The sequence below is a fragment of the Castor canadensis genome, chromosome 8 (genome assembly GCF_047511655.1).
Source record: "Castor canadensis chromosome 8, mCasCan1.hap1v2, whole genome shotgun sequence".
Taxonomy (NCBI): Eukaryota; Metazoa; Chordata; class Mammalia; order Rodentia; family Castoridae; genus Castor; species Castor canadensis.
Genome location: NC_133393.1, coordinates 125,497,901 through 125,511,800, shown reverse-complemented (window position 1 = coordinate 125,511,800; position 13,900 = coordinate 125,497,901). Strand labels below are relative to the sequence as shown.

Here is a 13,900-nt window from a genome sequence, read left to right as displayed (position 1 = left end):
CTATTCTTAAAATTCCTTACTCCACATTGTTCAATATTTTGTGTGTCATAGTATTCCCCCTACTTAGCTTCATACACCCAATTCTTTCCTACTTCCTCATACTGGAGGGAATAACTAAAGCCCACTAAAAAAAACTCTTAAAATCTTACCTGTGTATAAAAATATAAAAATGTATGTACTGAGCATGACTTTTACTTTTGGAAAAATTCCATTCATATATATACCACCCATACCTCAAAGCCTTCATCTTCTCTTTGAGGTATATTTTATGATATATTCAACTCAGCTTACATGGAATCACATCTGTGACTCCTTGCTTTTATTCTTTGAGGTTCACATTATAGTATTATAGTAGATGACCACCATGGCTGGGTAAGTACTTAACATCATTCTAATTAGTATTATGAATGTAATGTGTAAGGACCTAGGTAGTACTGTAAATCCTAAGTCTCATATGGTAGTGCTAAATTTGAAAGGTCATTTTGTCTTATCTGAGTCCACAATTTCTTAATTCTCTTTTACAATTACATTTATTTCCTTTTCTCCTCTTAGAAACATCCTCTCCTTCCAATAATATTCTCTAAGAATATCTCTCTCTGGTGTGTATCTGGCTTCTTTCCATTTCTGTAAGCACACCACTAGTAGAATAGTGGTGTGGAGTTTAATCAAATTGTAAACAAAGATTTAAAAAATGAACATATTTAAAATGTTAAACTGAAAGTAAAACCTGCTGGTGCACTTCTTTTATTTTTCAATTGTATTATAATTGATATTTACCTACATATACATACAGATATGAGAAATAGTTATTATCACTCACTTTCTAATTATCACTTAACACATTCCCATTCATTCTGCCCACCACATATAGAAATATCTAACCTGGTGTCTGTCATTCCCATCCTTCAGGGATGTTCTTCAGTCTGTGGTATATTGGGATGAAAGGAAACAACACCATATGTGTTATGTTATGATACAGAGGAAAATTAAAAGAGGAGCAAAGTGGGCCTGGAGAATTCAGCCAAAGTAGGAATTCATAAATGCTGGCTAAATATAAGATGAAATTTTGAGCCAATTTTCATTAATTTCTAAAGGGCAAAATGAATCAAGCAAGCTGATGTAACTGGGGAACATCCAGGGAGCTGAAAGAGGCTCTGTAATGTCATCCAAGGATGTTTAATTAATTGCCTGTGTATTAAGATTGTTTATATTTCTTGAATTTTCAGGTTGCCCAAATGATTGCAACCCTCTTTATGTTACAGTGAAATAAATTCTGTGGGGATACACTATATTTCGTGTGCTACAGGCACTGAATTAGGGATGCATTTTTTCCTCACATCTATTAGTATCCAATCTTAATAATGAGAACAGTGAGTTTAATACTGGAGACTTAAAGGGAAGATGTTCAAGCCTAATTCAGGTGAAGTATAATATGAATCAGCTTAGTGAGAGAATTTTGAAATCAACAGATATTTTAAAAACACTTTAACTTGTATTTTCCTCCTATTTGTTTGCCCAGATGGCTAGTGAGCTAAATTCACTCCACATACATAGGTCATTTATTTAGCTGCTTATTAAAGTGTAGTCTAGAACACAGACATTAACATGGGTGAATAGCACACTGGCATTCACAAAATGGACAGTGCAGCGTAGCATCTAAAAAGAGAAGAGAACATTGCCAGGAATGCAGACCTCCTTCTCATGTTTCTATCAGTCACAAACTCCCTAAAAGATAACCAGTCTCCTAGCTTGTAGTGGCTTGGGTTACTGAAGTATTGACAAATGAATACTATTTTATGAATGCATAAACTCATTCCTTTCCTCCTATGTACAATATCACATTGGTGACCCACGTGGTTGTGTGCACATTGTAGTCTGTTCTTTCCTGTTACATGGAACTGTGTCGTGTGACTACTCCTCATGCATTTGATCTGTTTCTTGGTCAATAGGCATTTTGTGCCAGCTACAAATAGTATTGTTTTAAAAATCCATGTCTTTGCATAAATACATGCACATATTTCTGTTACGCAAACACTAAGAAATGTAATTACTGGATAACACAATATATTTGTATCAGGCTTTAGTCAATAGTGCACAAAATTTTAAAAATAGTTTTGCCAATATTATATATCCAGTTGATGAGAATTCCTGTATCTCTGAGGCTTTAACACTTTGTATTTTTTCCTTCCATTTTAACCATTCTGTCTGATGTGTATTGGTATCTCATGTTTTTATTGACTTAGTGAGTATCCCTTTTGGTGAAATATCCTGTTCTGCTCTTCTGCATAAATTAAATTTTTGGCAGTCCTGGAGTTTGATTTCAGGGCTTCACACTTGCTGCACATGGGGTCACTTGAACCACACTTCTAACCATTTTTAGCTTTAGCTATTTTTCAGATAGGGTCTCATGCTTTTTGTTTGAGCTGGCCTCAGACTGTTTTCCTCCTACTTACTCCTCCCACATAGGTGGGATTTCAAGCACATACAAACATCCCCATCTTGTTTGTTAAAACGAGGTCTTGGTAACTTTACCCTGGGCTGACTGTGAATCAAAAACCTACCAATCTCACCTCCACAGTAGACAGGATTATAAATGTACTCTACCTTGCCCTGCCACATATATTTTTGTTGACTTTCTTTTATTCATTTGTTTCTTTGTGGAAGACACTTGTATATTATGAATAGCAGCTACTTTCAGCCAAGTAGTATGATATATTCTCTATGTATTTATTATCTATCTTTCAAAAACTGGATTTAATGAATATACATTTCCTTTTTTCTTTTTTTTCTTGTTGTGTTGGTATACATTGTGGCATTTACAAAACTTCTTACAATATAACAAACATTTTATACTTGACTTCACCCCCCTCCACCATTCTCCTGTATCTCCTTTCTCATTTTTCTCATTTTTACATTTACATATATGTGTACACAGTATTTGCACAATGTTCACCCTCCTACTCCCTTTCCCCACATCCTCCTCCCTCCCAATGATACCAACCACTCCCACACAGGACCTGTTATGCCCTCCTGTTCTTTGATTTTGTAAAAACAAAAAAAAAAGACATTTTTGTTTGTTTAGGATAGCTACACAGGGAGTTTCCCTAAAGATGATTACATCTATATTTATGGTACATATTATTTCTAATTTCATTTTCATATTAGATACTTTGAAAATTTTAAAATCAAGATAATTTTTCCTAATAAAAAAGAGAACATTTTCATTTCTAAGTACTCTAGGGTTTATGCAATATTGATGTCATTTCTTCTGTAGATATTTGGAATAACTCACTGTTGAAAGTGATAGAGTCTGGAGATTTCTCTGTGGGAGGAATTGGAATAGCAGTTTCAGTTTCTTTAATAGACATGCAAGTAGCAAAATCTTCTAGCATGACTGTGTTGTATTTTGGGGAGGACTTGTCCATTTCACTCAATAGTGAAATGTATTGGTATAAAGCCATTTTTAATGTCTAATTAACTTGTGGGTGTTTGTAGGCTTTGTAGTGTGAGATCATCTTTGTCATCATAATATATATTTTCTTATTTTATTTAGAGAATTGCTGCTAGAGATATTTGAATTTTTGATTTGTTATTTATATGCTTTTTCTTATTTTGTTAGTTTTTAGTCTGTTATTTCTAGTTTTATCTTTGTATATTGAGTAGTTTTAAATTTCTGATCCCAACATGGAAACTTTAAATCACTAACAGCCTTTTTGATGTTTTTTTTAATTTTAATTTTGTTTATCATACATTGATAATACAAGGAGATTTTATTGTAATAATTCCATGCATGCACACAGTGTACCTTAAGCAAGTTCACTTCCATCGTCACATTTCCATTCCACTTTTTCTCATCCCCTCATTTTCAAACAGTGTTTGGTGGGTTCATTATGCTGTCTTATATGTATATATGTAGCTAACTTCCAACCTCTTCACTCTCAGTATCCTTTCCTTTCCTTTCTCCTCCCCACTCCTGATTCCCCCATAGACATTCCCCCATATACATTCATTATTATTATTGCTATCATCTTTAGCATTTTAGGTGTAGGTTCCACAAATGAATGAGAACATGTGATATTTGGCTTTTTGAGCTTGGCTTATCTCATTCAGCTTGATGATATCCAGTTCCATCCATTTCCCTTCAAATGACATAACTTCATTTTTCTTTATAGGTGAGTAATAATCCACAGCCTACATATATATATATGTGTATATGTAATCATTTCTTCATCCATTCACCTGTTGTTGAGCACTTTCAACAGTTTGTGTATCATGAAGAGAGTTGCAGTAAATGTGGGTATGCAGCTACCTCTTTTGTATGTTAATTTACACTGTAACTAAGGGTATAAAATTCTCCCTAGACATATCTATACCTGCATTCCAGAAACTGTAATGTTACAAGTTAATTTCTCTTCAATTAAAGTTGTCTAATTTTCTATTTTAGTTCTTTGAAATAGATGATATGCAGATATCCTTTAATTTCACATTAATTATGGATACTCTAGCTTTCCTTTTAGTTGAGTTTCTAATAAAGCATACTCTGGAGAAAATTAAAATAGTTTAATTTTTCTGGGTCTTTTAAAATTGTTTACAATATTGTTGATTTGGGCAAATATTCATATGCATAGGTCATCTCAGTTCATGCTGCTTGTACTTTGTAATCCTGTCCTGTTGAGTATGAGCAGTAACTGATTTGCTTCTGACCAAAAACTTCTGGCAGAAAGGCCAAAATGCCATTCCTGTAATTATGTTGCATTTCTTAGAACTCCATCTTGCTAGCAGACTTTCTCTAGAGACCTTGTACCTGTCTGGCTTTGAAGAAGTTGGAGGCTATCACCAGGAGCACACGTGATAAGGAATTTAGGTGGCCTCCATGATGCCACTAGTATGGAGATAGGATACTCAGTTTTACACTTGAAAAGAAATTAATTGCAGGGTGGGGCAACAGGCTACCTCCAGTAGGCAGGATGTGGATCTCAGAGCTGATCTCTGAAACAGAGGGCAGCATTCAAAACTGAATTGCCCCACCTTGCTGGGAGAGGAACTGACCAAACATGGCTGCAGCTGAAGTGCAACACAGCTGATGCCTGGTGAAAAACAACAGCTCAGACCATCCTCATGAGCTGGCAGTCTTACCTCACCTCACAATTCCAACTAATCTTGTGGACAAAAGGACCAAATACCACTCACAAGCCAGTCACCTGGTGAGACCACATCAGAGCTTCCACTTGTATGCCAATACCAGGATTGGACACCTAAGGAATAACTCTGGAACTTTTACCAATAGACTGAACTTTTTGTGGTTCCTAATCTGGTGGTTTTTTTTTTTTTTTTCTTTTTCTTTTCAAGAAATTAATTCTGTTCAAGATTTGAGTAAGTACCAAAACAATATTTCTCCAGAAGAAACTCCGGAGTGAAGTGTAGACTGATTTGAAATCTTGATAGCCATCTTCTAAGACCAAGTAGAAAATTCAAGTAAGTTAGGCCTAGACGCCCAACACACAGAAAGTGGGAGGTGACAAATACGTGTTTTTTATGTCACTAAGATTTGGTAGTTTTTTATGCAGCAGTAGACAAATATAAGCGCCTTGAGGTTTGTTTTCCCAGACCTGTGAATGTGCAAAACTCTTCCAGCTTCAGCTACAATCTACAGACACTCTTACCCTTCTGTATTCTCTGGTTGGGCACTTTTAATTATTTTTCACATTGTTTTCTTTTCTGCTCTGGCAAACACCTTTTCCTTGCCTCTAATGATAGCATGTATTTCTCTACCCATTATGTTACCTTTGTTTTTAAGTTATATTTTCCTTTTGTCCCCTCTGGATATATTTTTCCTTTGCCTTCCCCATTCAATGATGTGATTCAAAGATATTAAAAACTATTTCACATTGTCATCTTCCAAGAAATTCTTTATGAACATTGTTAAAACTTACTGGGTCCTGAGGAATTCTTCTCTACCATGGTGTTTTCCTTTGATCTGTGGAAAAGTTTCACTTACTCAACATTCTTGGCAGCAGAAGGAATTGTCAGCTTTCATTTTATTCTTGTCAGTTTGCTAGATGTGAAATAGTATTTGACTGTTGTTAGATTTGCATTTCCTTAGCTACTTTATAATCTTTTCTTAATTTTGTGAATTATTTCTGATATTATTAGCTCTTTTCTTTTCTCTTGGGCCATTTAACTTTTATTGAAATTAGTGATATATATATATATATATATATATATATATATATATATATATATATGAGTGTGTGTGTATACACATTTGTTTACTTTATTGCATTGATTTGAATATTTTTGCTAAGTCTTCAACTTCTATATTTTAAAAAAATACATTTTATGCAGAAAAGTTTTCATATTTCAATTAAATGTATTCTTTTTTAATTTCCAGATTTTCCCTGTTTTCACTTTATTTGCAACACCTTCTCTTGTCTGTAATAATATTGTATTTTTTTTCCAAAACTGTTAAAATTTTTCTTTTAACATGCAGGTCATTAAATCTAATTGGAATTGATCCATGGTCATTAGTGTGCAGTAGGTACTTTTCTTTTACTCCTTCATGATGTTGCTTCATTTATACACTGTCTCCATAATTATTCAACCCAGTTTTGTGAAGGAAAAGATTTTGCTATGTATATTTATATTTTGGTGATAAATTATCTTATATAAATAAAATCAAATGATGACAGGTCTCTTTATATCTTTCTTATGCTTATATTGAATTATTTTGCTTAACATAAATTATTAGGTTGTACATTAATTATTGAATAGAGATAGTAATAATGACAATATTTCATTTATGAGCTTGAGAATGGCATCAGTGTTTCAAAATTAAGCATGAACTAAACTGTATGTTACTATGCTAGTTATGATATAAAGAGTATTCTCATTTAATCCTAGTTTCTTAATATTTAAGTTTTGTTTTACTTTTAATTTAGTTTATTTTTTTCTGTAGCTGGGGATGGAAGCCAAGACCTTTACATGTTGGGTAAGTGCTCTATCACTAAAATATGCCTCCAGCTCCCTAAATAGTTCTTTAATCATAAATGAGAATTTAATTTTTATCAGTTTAAATGCTTTTGAGATAATTATTTGATTTTTCTTTTTGATTTCTAATTTGTAAATTAGTCTGGTGAACTTCTACATTTTAATTAGTTACTCATAATTGAATTTGTCTTAACCTATGATTCAAGGTACATTATCATCCCTGAAATGGAATGACCCTCAAGTCCATAGTCTACATTAGTGCTGCTCATTCATGATGTTATACATTCTTCTGGTTTTTATAAATGTGTAGTGGCAAATATCTGGCATTATGGCATCATACAGGATAGTTTCTCTGTTCTGTATAACCTCTCTGCTCTACCTGTTTGTCCTCTGTCTCACTTCCTTGTTGGAAAGCACTGGTCTGTTTATTGTTTCCATAGTTTTGACTTTTCCAGAATGTAATAGAGACTGAAACATAAAATAAATGATCCCATCATTTTTACTTTTTGTTTCCTCTTTGTTCACTGTGCTATAGTAACTAGAATGTTGACAGCATCTTGTATTCATGGATTTTTTCTTTTCTTATACTGTCACTTTTCTTCACATTCATCAGTATGCCCTTCATATTTAATAGATGAATTGTAATATTGATTTTTAAATAACATACTCTTAATATTACTTTAAAATTCTTTTCCTGCAGATGAGAATTTGTTTAAATTTGATTATTATTAAAATGTATACTTTTGTGTAATCTGAGATTTGCTTAATTTAAAATATTATTATGGCAATGGCCTTTGTATTATTTTCTTCTAAATTATTGGACAGGTTCCTGCAAATGTGCAGGAACTCACCTGTTATATATTATGATTGGAAGTACTGGTATACGGGCTATGTCAATCATTATCTTAAGAAGATGGTAATAATTCTTTTTATTTTGGTAATAGCTGGTATTTTCCAAATTCATAATTTTACCAACAAAAGTTTATGCAATAAAATGTGTTTAAAATTATTGTTTAATATACTCTTCATTTGCAACATTCAAACTAATCACAAGATTTTTCAAACTCAACCAGTTTCATTCTTGGTGAGTGGGGGATTAAATCCACCAGCAAGGGTACCAAAGATACATATATAGCTTCACACATGATTGGGTTAATACTTTTGTGATAAATGTGTATCAGTATTCACTTTCTTGAGCTGGCTTTGAGAGTTCATATTATTACATGAGTCCAGTGGGGAGCATGGAGTGAATTATATTTCTAAAATTTTACAAATAATATTAATTGCCACCTAATTGGCAATTAATATTATTCTTAATTAATATTAAAAAGTTAATATTAATTACTCTCTTAAACTTTTGTCAAAGAGATAGAATGAGGGACTATATTACTGAACATAGTATTGTAACACCTTATTGAAGGTCATAGCACTTGTATGTGGCAGAAAGATTTGATCTCACATATAGTTAATGTGATATTCCAAAGATCTTGGTACCTTGGGCTTTCTGGCTTCCAAGCTTGTTCTATTTATTTATTTATTGTTGTGCTGGATGAGGGTACATTGTGGCATTTACAAAGATTCTTACAGTATATCATACTTGAATTCATCCCCTCCACCATTCTCCTTTTTCTTCCTTCTCCCCTCATTCCTGGAATAGCTTCAACAAGTATTATTTTTTTTCATTTACATTCATATGTACACAGTATTTGTACCATTTTCACCTTCCTACATGCTTTCCCACCTTCCCCGCACTGGTACCAACTCCCCCAGGGACTAATGTAGAATGAAAAAAATACAGATGAAACAAATTGGATTATAATACATACTACATGGAAGTTCCACCAGGAAAATTCCTGTGTAGCTATCTTAAACGAAAATGTCATTTGTTTCCTTTTTGATTTAAATACAATGGGAAATCAATAAGTATTCAATAACAGCCAATCTTAGGAAACTACTTCTTAAGTAGAAATTGTTTTGCCTTATAAATATAAAATTCAGAGAACTTTTGGAAAACATTTTATTGAAACTTCAAAGTAGTATATAAAACCAGAAAACAGACTCTCACAGGAGAAAAATCATGGAGAAAATATTTTATGAAATATACATCTGTCTTTTAGTTTATACACATATTTTTTCTTCACAGAGTTTTTAGGTCTAGCATGAAGGAAATTCAATTTTTGCTATACACAAATTTGTATTAACATATTGGTTTGAGAGTTTGGGGGGTTTTATTCTCTATGCTCTTCCAGTACTCGATAGACAGTTCATTTGAGGAATTGTAAAATGTTTGGTCATATAAAAACACATCAATTTGCTGCCCAGTTTAATTTTTCCTCTTTGCCTTAGGCTAATTGATTATGAGTGGAAAATCCATCATTATTTTAATGCAATAGGAATACTATGGGACCTGAAATTTTCTCATGTATCATTTATTTCAGCAATCACAGATACTTTTCAATTGTGCAATAAGTAATTTCATAATACATTAAAATAGAAACAAAGTATGAAATTAGTTTAGCAAAGACAGTTTTATGAATAATATGCTGTTTTCATTCAAATTGAAACTACTTAAAGATTTTTAAATATTGGTCAATACTATGTGCCATTATATTTTTTAAGCTGAACATCCCTGTGTAGCTATCTTAAACAAACAAAAATGTCATTTTTTTTCTTTTACAAAATTGGAGAACAGGAGAATGAAACAGGTCTTCCCTTGGGGGAGGGGGCTAGGAGATGGGGAGAGCAGGGAAGAGTTAGGAAAAGGGTGTGGGAGGGTGAATATAGTGCAAATTCTGTGTACACATGCATGTAAGTGGAAAAATATTACCTGTCGAAAATATTCCAGGAATGCGGGCTGATGAAGCAGAATGGTGGAGGGGTGAATTGAAGTATGATATATTTGAAAAGAACTTTTGTGAATGCCACAATGTACCTCCATCCAGCATAATAATAAAAAATTAAAAATTAAGAAAGAAAATGCAAGAGATATGAGTCAAAGAATTTTATGCATAAATTTTTATTTTGTTTATTCATAACTTTTACTTAGGCACAAAATCACAAGAATTTCTATAATTTTAATAATAAAATGTATTTGTGGATATATTATCACTTTAATAAGAAATATCTAGACTTTAGATAAATAAATAGGATTCACATGATCAAATATTTCTGAAAAATGCTGAGTAAAATAAAGACACAGTTGATCAATAGTCAGTTGTCACATTGATCAAAACATTTTTACACTAATAAGGTGTATAGTGATTCTTCAAAACTAGAATATTGAGTGTACTGATTTTACTTTCATAAATTATTTAGCACATAACCTAACGTCAGGTTTGTTTCATCTGAAATACTTTGGGAAATTTTGTGTGATACATGACAGGTAAGCTAAGCACTAAGATAATTTTATAATGATAAAAGCTATTGTTACTCGATGTCAAGGATTTGAAACTTAAGCTTTTGTGGTTTAATCTCAATGTATTTTTATTATTCTCTACTGGATTTTTATTTTCACTTGAATTTTATGATAATCTCACTAATTTATAATTCTCAAGTTGTCTGGTAAATTTTTGTGTATACTGAAATTATTGGTTATATAGATGACTGACTATGCTAATTTAGTTGCATGCTATTCTGAGTTAAATAACTTAGGAAAAGGGCAGTAGGAAAATGCTACTGTTGAAGAAATTCAATTTAATTTTTCAGTTTAATATTTGTCTTTTGTAAATAATATTTTAGTTCAGGAGTTTTATATTTTTAGAATAGTTGCAAAGATAGCAATAGAATTCCACATACCCTATACCAGCTACCCGTATCATTAACATTTTCTGTGCACATGGTAATACACTACAAACAATAAGCCAATATTGACATAGTGCGTTATTGGTATCTAAAGTCCTGGCTTCAGTCAAATTTTCTTAGTTTCAGCTGTTGTTTATGTTTTTCAGGATTTCATCCAAGATATCACATCACTTGAAAGCAGAAGTCAGCATGTATTCTGTGGAATTATTATTCATTTTAGATTTGCTCCTTTTCCATTTATTTATTTTTTATTTATATCAATATGAACTCATAGATATTTATTTTATACTTTGGGCTATAATCAATATTATGTTATTGGCCATCTGGGTGGCCTTTCTATTCACTGTATAGTCCTCTGACAATGTCCCATCATTGTGGGTTTCTATTTGGTTTTGTTACTTTGTCACATTCTGGCCCTAATTGCTGCTCCAGGATTGTGTTCTACACATCCTATCCTAGGTTTTGACCCAGCTGTTTCTCCAAGAAGCCTTCCTCTTTTCAGTTGAGGAAAGAAATAGAAAGCAATACTGCAATTCTAGGAGGGCTTGTTGCCACTAAGGCTTCTTTGCTTCCAGACCTCAGCTGTGATAAGGAAATATATGTGTGTGTCCTAACCACACGTATATTGCAGTAGCATTCACTTCCCTTAGCCACTTCATAGTTGTTGCTATGAATTTCTAGAATAGTGAGATTGATTTCTTCTATTCTCTCATGACCTGCATGAGCTTGTCCTAGAAACTTAACTGAGGGTGATGGGAGATGCAGAAAGGACAACAGACAGAAGACAAAACATGCATAAAGCTGGGGCCAGGTAGGCTGTGTGCTCAGATGGAGACTCACCAGCACCCCCCACCTCCAGTGCATTTATTATATGCATTGACAACACAAGGTAGAGAGGCATTTCTTGAGGGAGGGTCATGACACTGTGATCCTCAGGAACAGGAGGAACCTGTGACAGTTTCTCTCTGAACATAAACATCTTAGAAAAAACAGCTGTACTGCATCTTGCCCACTTCTGCAGCTGAGGCTGTGCCAATCAGGTGTGCAATTACTGGGCATAATTATTCCTGCTCCCTTTTGCGACTTGGGGCTGTGCCAAACTTAAACATGCAGCTTATTCAATACACCTGTCGACTCCCAACAATATTCTTCATTCCATTCTAGAATCCTCTAATCTCCAAAACATTTTATTTTAGATTTTTACACATTGATGTTAATTATTTATGCAATAAATTTCCATAATTATAAACAGAAGCATGCTATCATAAAACCACCATTACAATATCACATAGAATGGTTACTGTTAGCCTAAAATGATCCATATCATTTCACCTATTTAAACCTTCATTCCTTACTCCATATCCTTATCTGTATAGATTTACCTTTTCTGAATGGCATACAGTTAGGATTACACAGTGTGTAGTCTTTATTGACTTGCTTTTTCCTCTTAGCTATATGCATTAAGATTCATCCACACTGCTTTGTGTCTTCATAAATCATTTCTTTCATTCCTGGATATAATCCATTGTGTGGATGTGGTGCATTTTGCTTATCCATTAACCTATTAAAAAAATCCTGGCTCCTTCCAGTTTTTGCCAATTACAAACAAAGCTCCTTTGAGCATTTATGTGCAGTTACTATGAAAGCATAATTTTCAAATCAGTTGGATGAATACATAGGACTATTTCTTATTGGATGGTAATATTAGTATTAGTTTGGTAATAAACTGTTAATCTGTTTTCCAAAGTGTACTTACCATTTTGCATTCCAACTAAAGATAAATGAGAATTTCTATTATTCTGCATTCCCACCAGAAATTTGAATATTCATATTTCTGGATTTTAGCCATTGTGATATGTCTGTAGTCATGTTTAATTATTGTTTTAATTTGCATTCCCAATTGATAATGATGTTGAGTATCTTTTCATATGTTTATTTGACATTGGCATATCTCCCTTTGTTGCAGAGAGGAGGACCAGAAGAGAAACAGCAAGCTGTGTTCTGGTAATGAGTCAGGGGGAAGGGATGGCAAAGCAGAGAGATAAAACCTAAAGAACTGAAACATGAAGAAGATCACATAGCACTGGGAAAATGAAATAGCCAATGAAGTCACGTGCAGGCATAGTGTTTGTTGAGCTTTGATTTTTGCTTCTGTAATCTGTTGAGTGGGCTCAAACTTTGGACATGAGTCCACTGAGTCTGTGCCAGCACAATAAAATGTTGCTTCCTGCTAAACTGCCTCAGTGTCCCTTATCTCAGCTTGAGATTCCCACATTTATTGGGGACTTGTCTGAGATTGAGGAGATGATGATTTGTCACCTCCCTTATCACCAGGATGCATCCCCCAAACCACCAAGAGAAGATCCACCGGGCAGCAACAGACAGCTTGATCCAGCAGGGGATTCATCCTCCCAGTGAGTCAGGTGCACAATGGAACCTGGTGAAGCACAGGAACCAACCTACAAGCACTGCTCATCAGACTGGTAAGAACCCAGATGCAAATTCAGGCCTGCCTCAGGAGGTAGAAGGGGAGACTGATCACTTCCCAAGACCACTAGTAGCCATCTTAGCAGTGAAGCCATTTCTCTTAGGTTTAGGAAGTGAGGCAAAAGTACTGTGCTATGAAAAAGTGTGCAAGACACCTCTCAGAGTTAATGGGAGTTTGAGCTTTTCCCAGGAAATAGTCACAACTGAAGTTAAGGGATGGATAACAAAAAAATTCAGTTCCAAAGGGGGAGACTCGCAAGAGAACAGCTGCATCACCCACCATTCCACTGGATAGCCCTCTGGGTATAATTTTAAAGTTTTTCTTTTTCTGAGAGTGCACTCTAGTTTTGTGTGTGTATGTATGTCAATTTCTTTAAAGAACTGGGCAAAATTTACTTTGCTCCTGGAATTCCAGTTCATCTTATGCATGCTTAAGTTGACATTTTTTCTGGCTTACTTAATTTTTAAAACTTTTATGTATGTGTGTTTATGTGTGTATGTCTAAGCATCTTCAAAATGGTTCTTCAACTGCTGTTATAAGGTTAATGTGATATTCAAGGTAACAAAAAAACAGAGTGTTTGTTTTAAAGATCTTTGTTATAAACTGGTTAAGCTTTTTACATAT

The 13,900-nt window shown here is 33.7% G+C and overlaps 1 long non-coding RNA gene across 1 annotated transcript in view; it reads left to right on the top strand.

Annotated features, from left to right (window-relative positions):
* LOC141425555 (uncharacterized) overlaps positions 1-13,023 on the top strand; it is a 104,555-nt gene extending 91,532 nt beyond the window's left edge. The window contains exon 3 of the long non-coding RNA XR_012450527.1: positions 12,755-13,023. This is a non-coding gene — a long non-coding RNA (uncharacterized lncRNA). The remainder of the gene's footprint in view (positions 1-12,754) is intronic.
* The last annotated feature ends 877 nt before the right edge of the window (positions 13,024-13,900 follow it).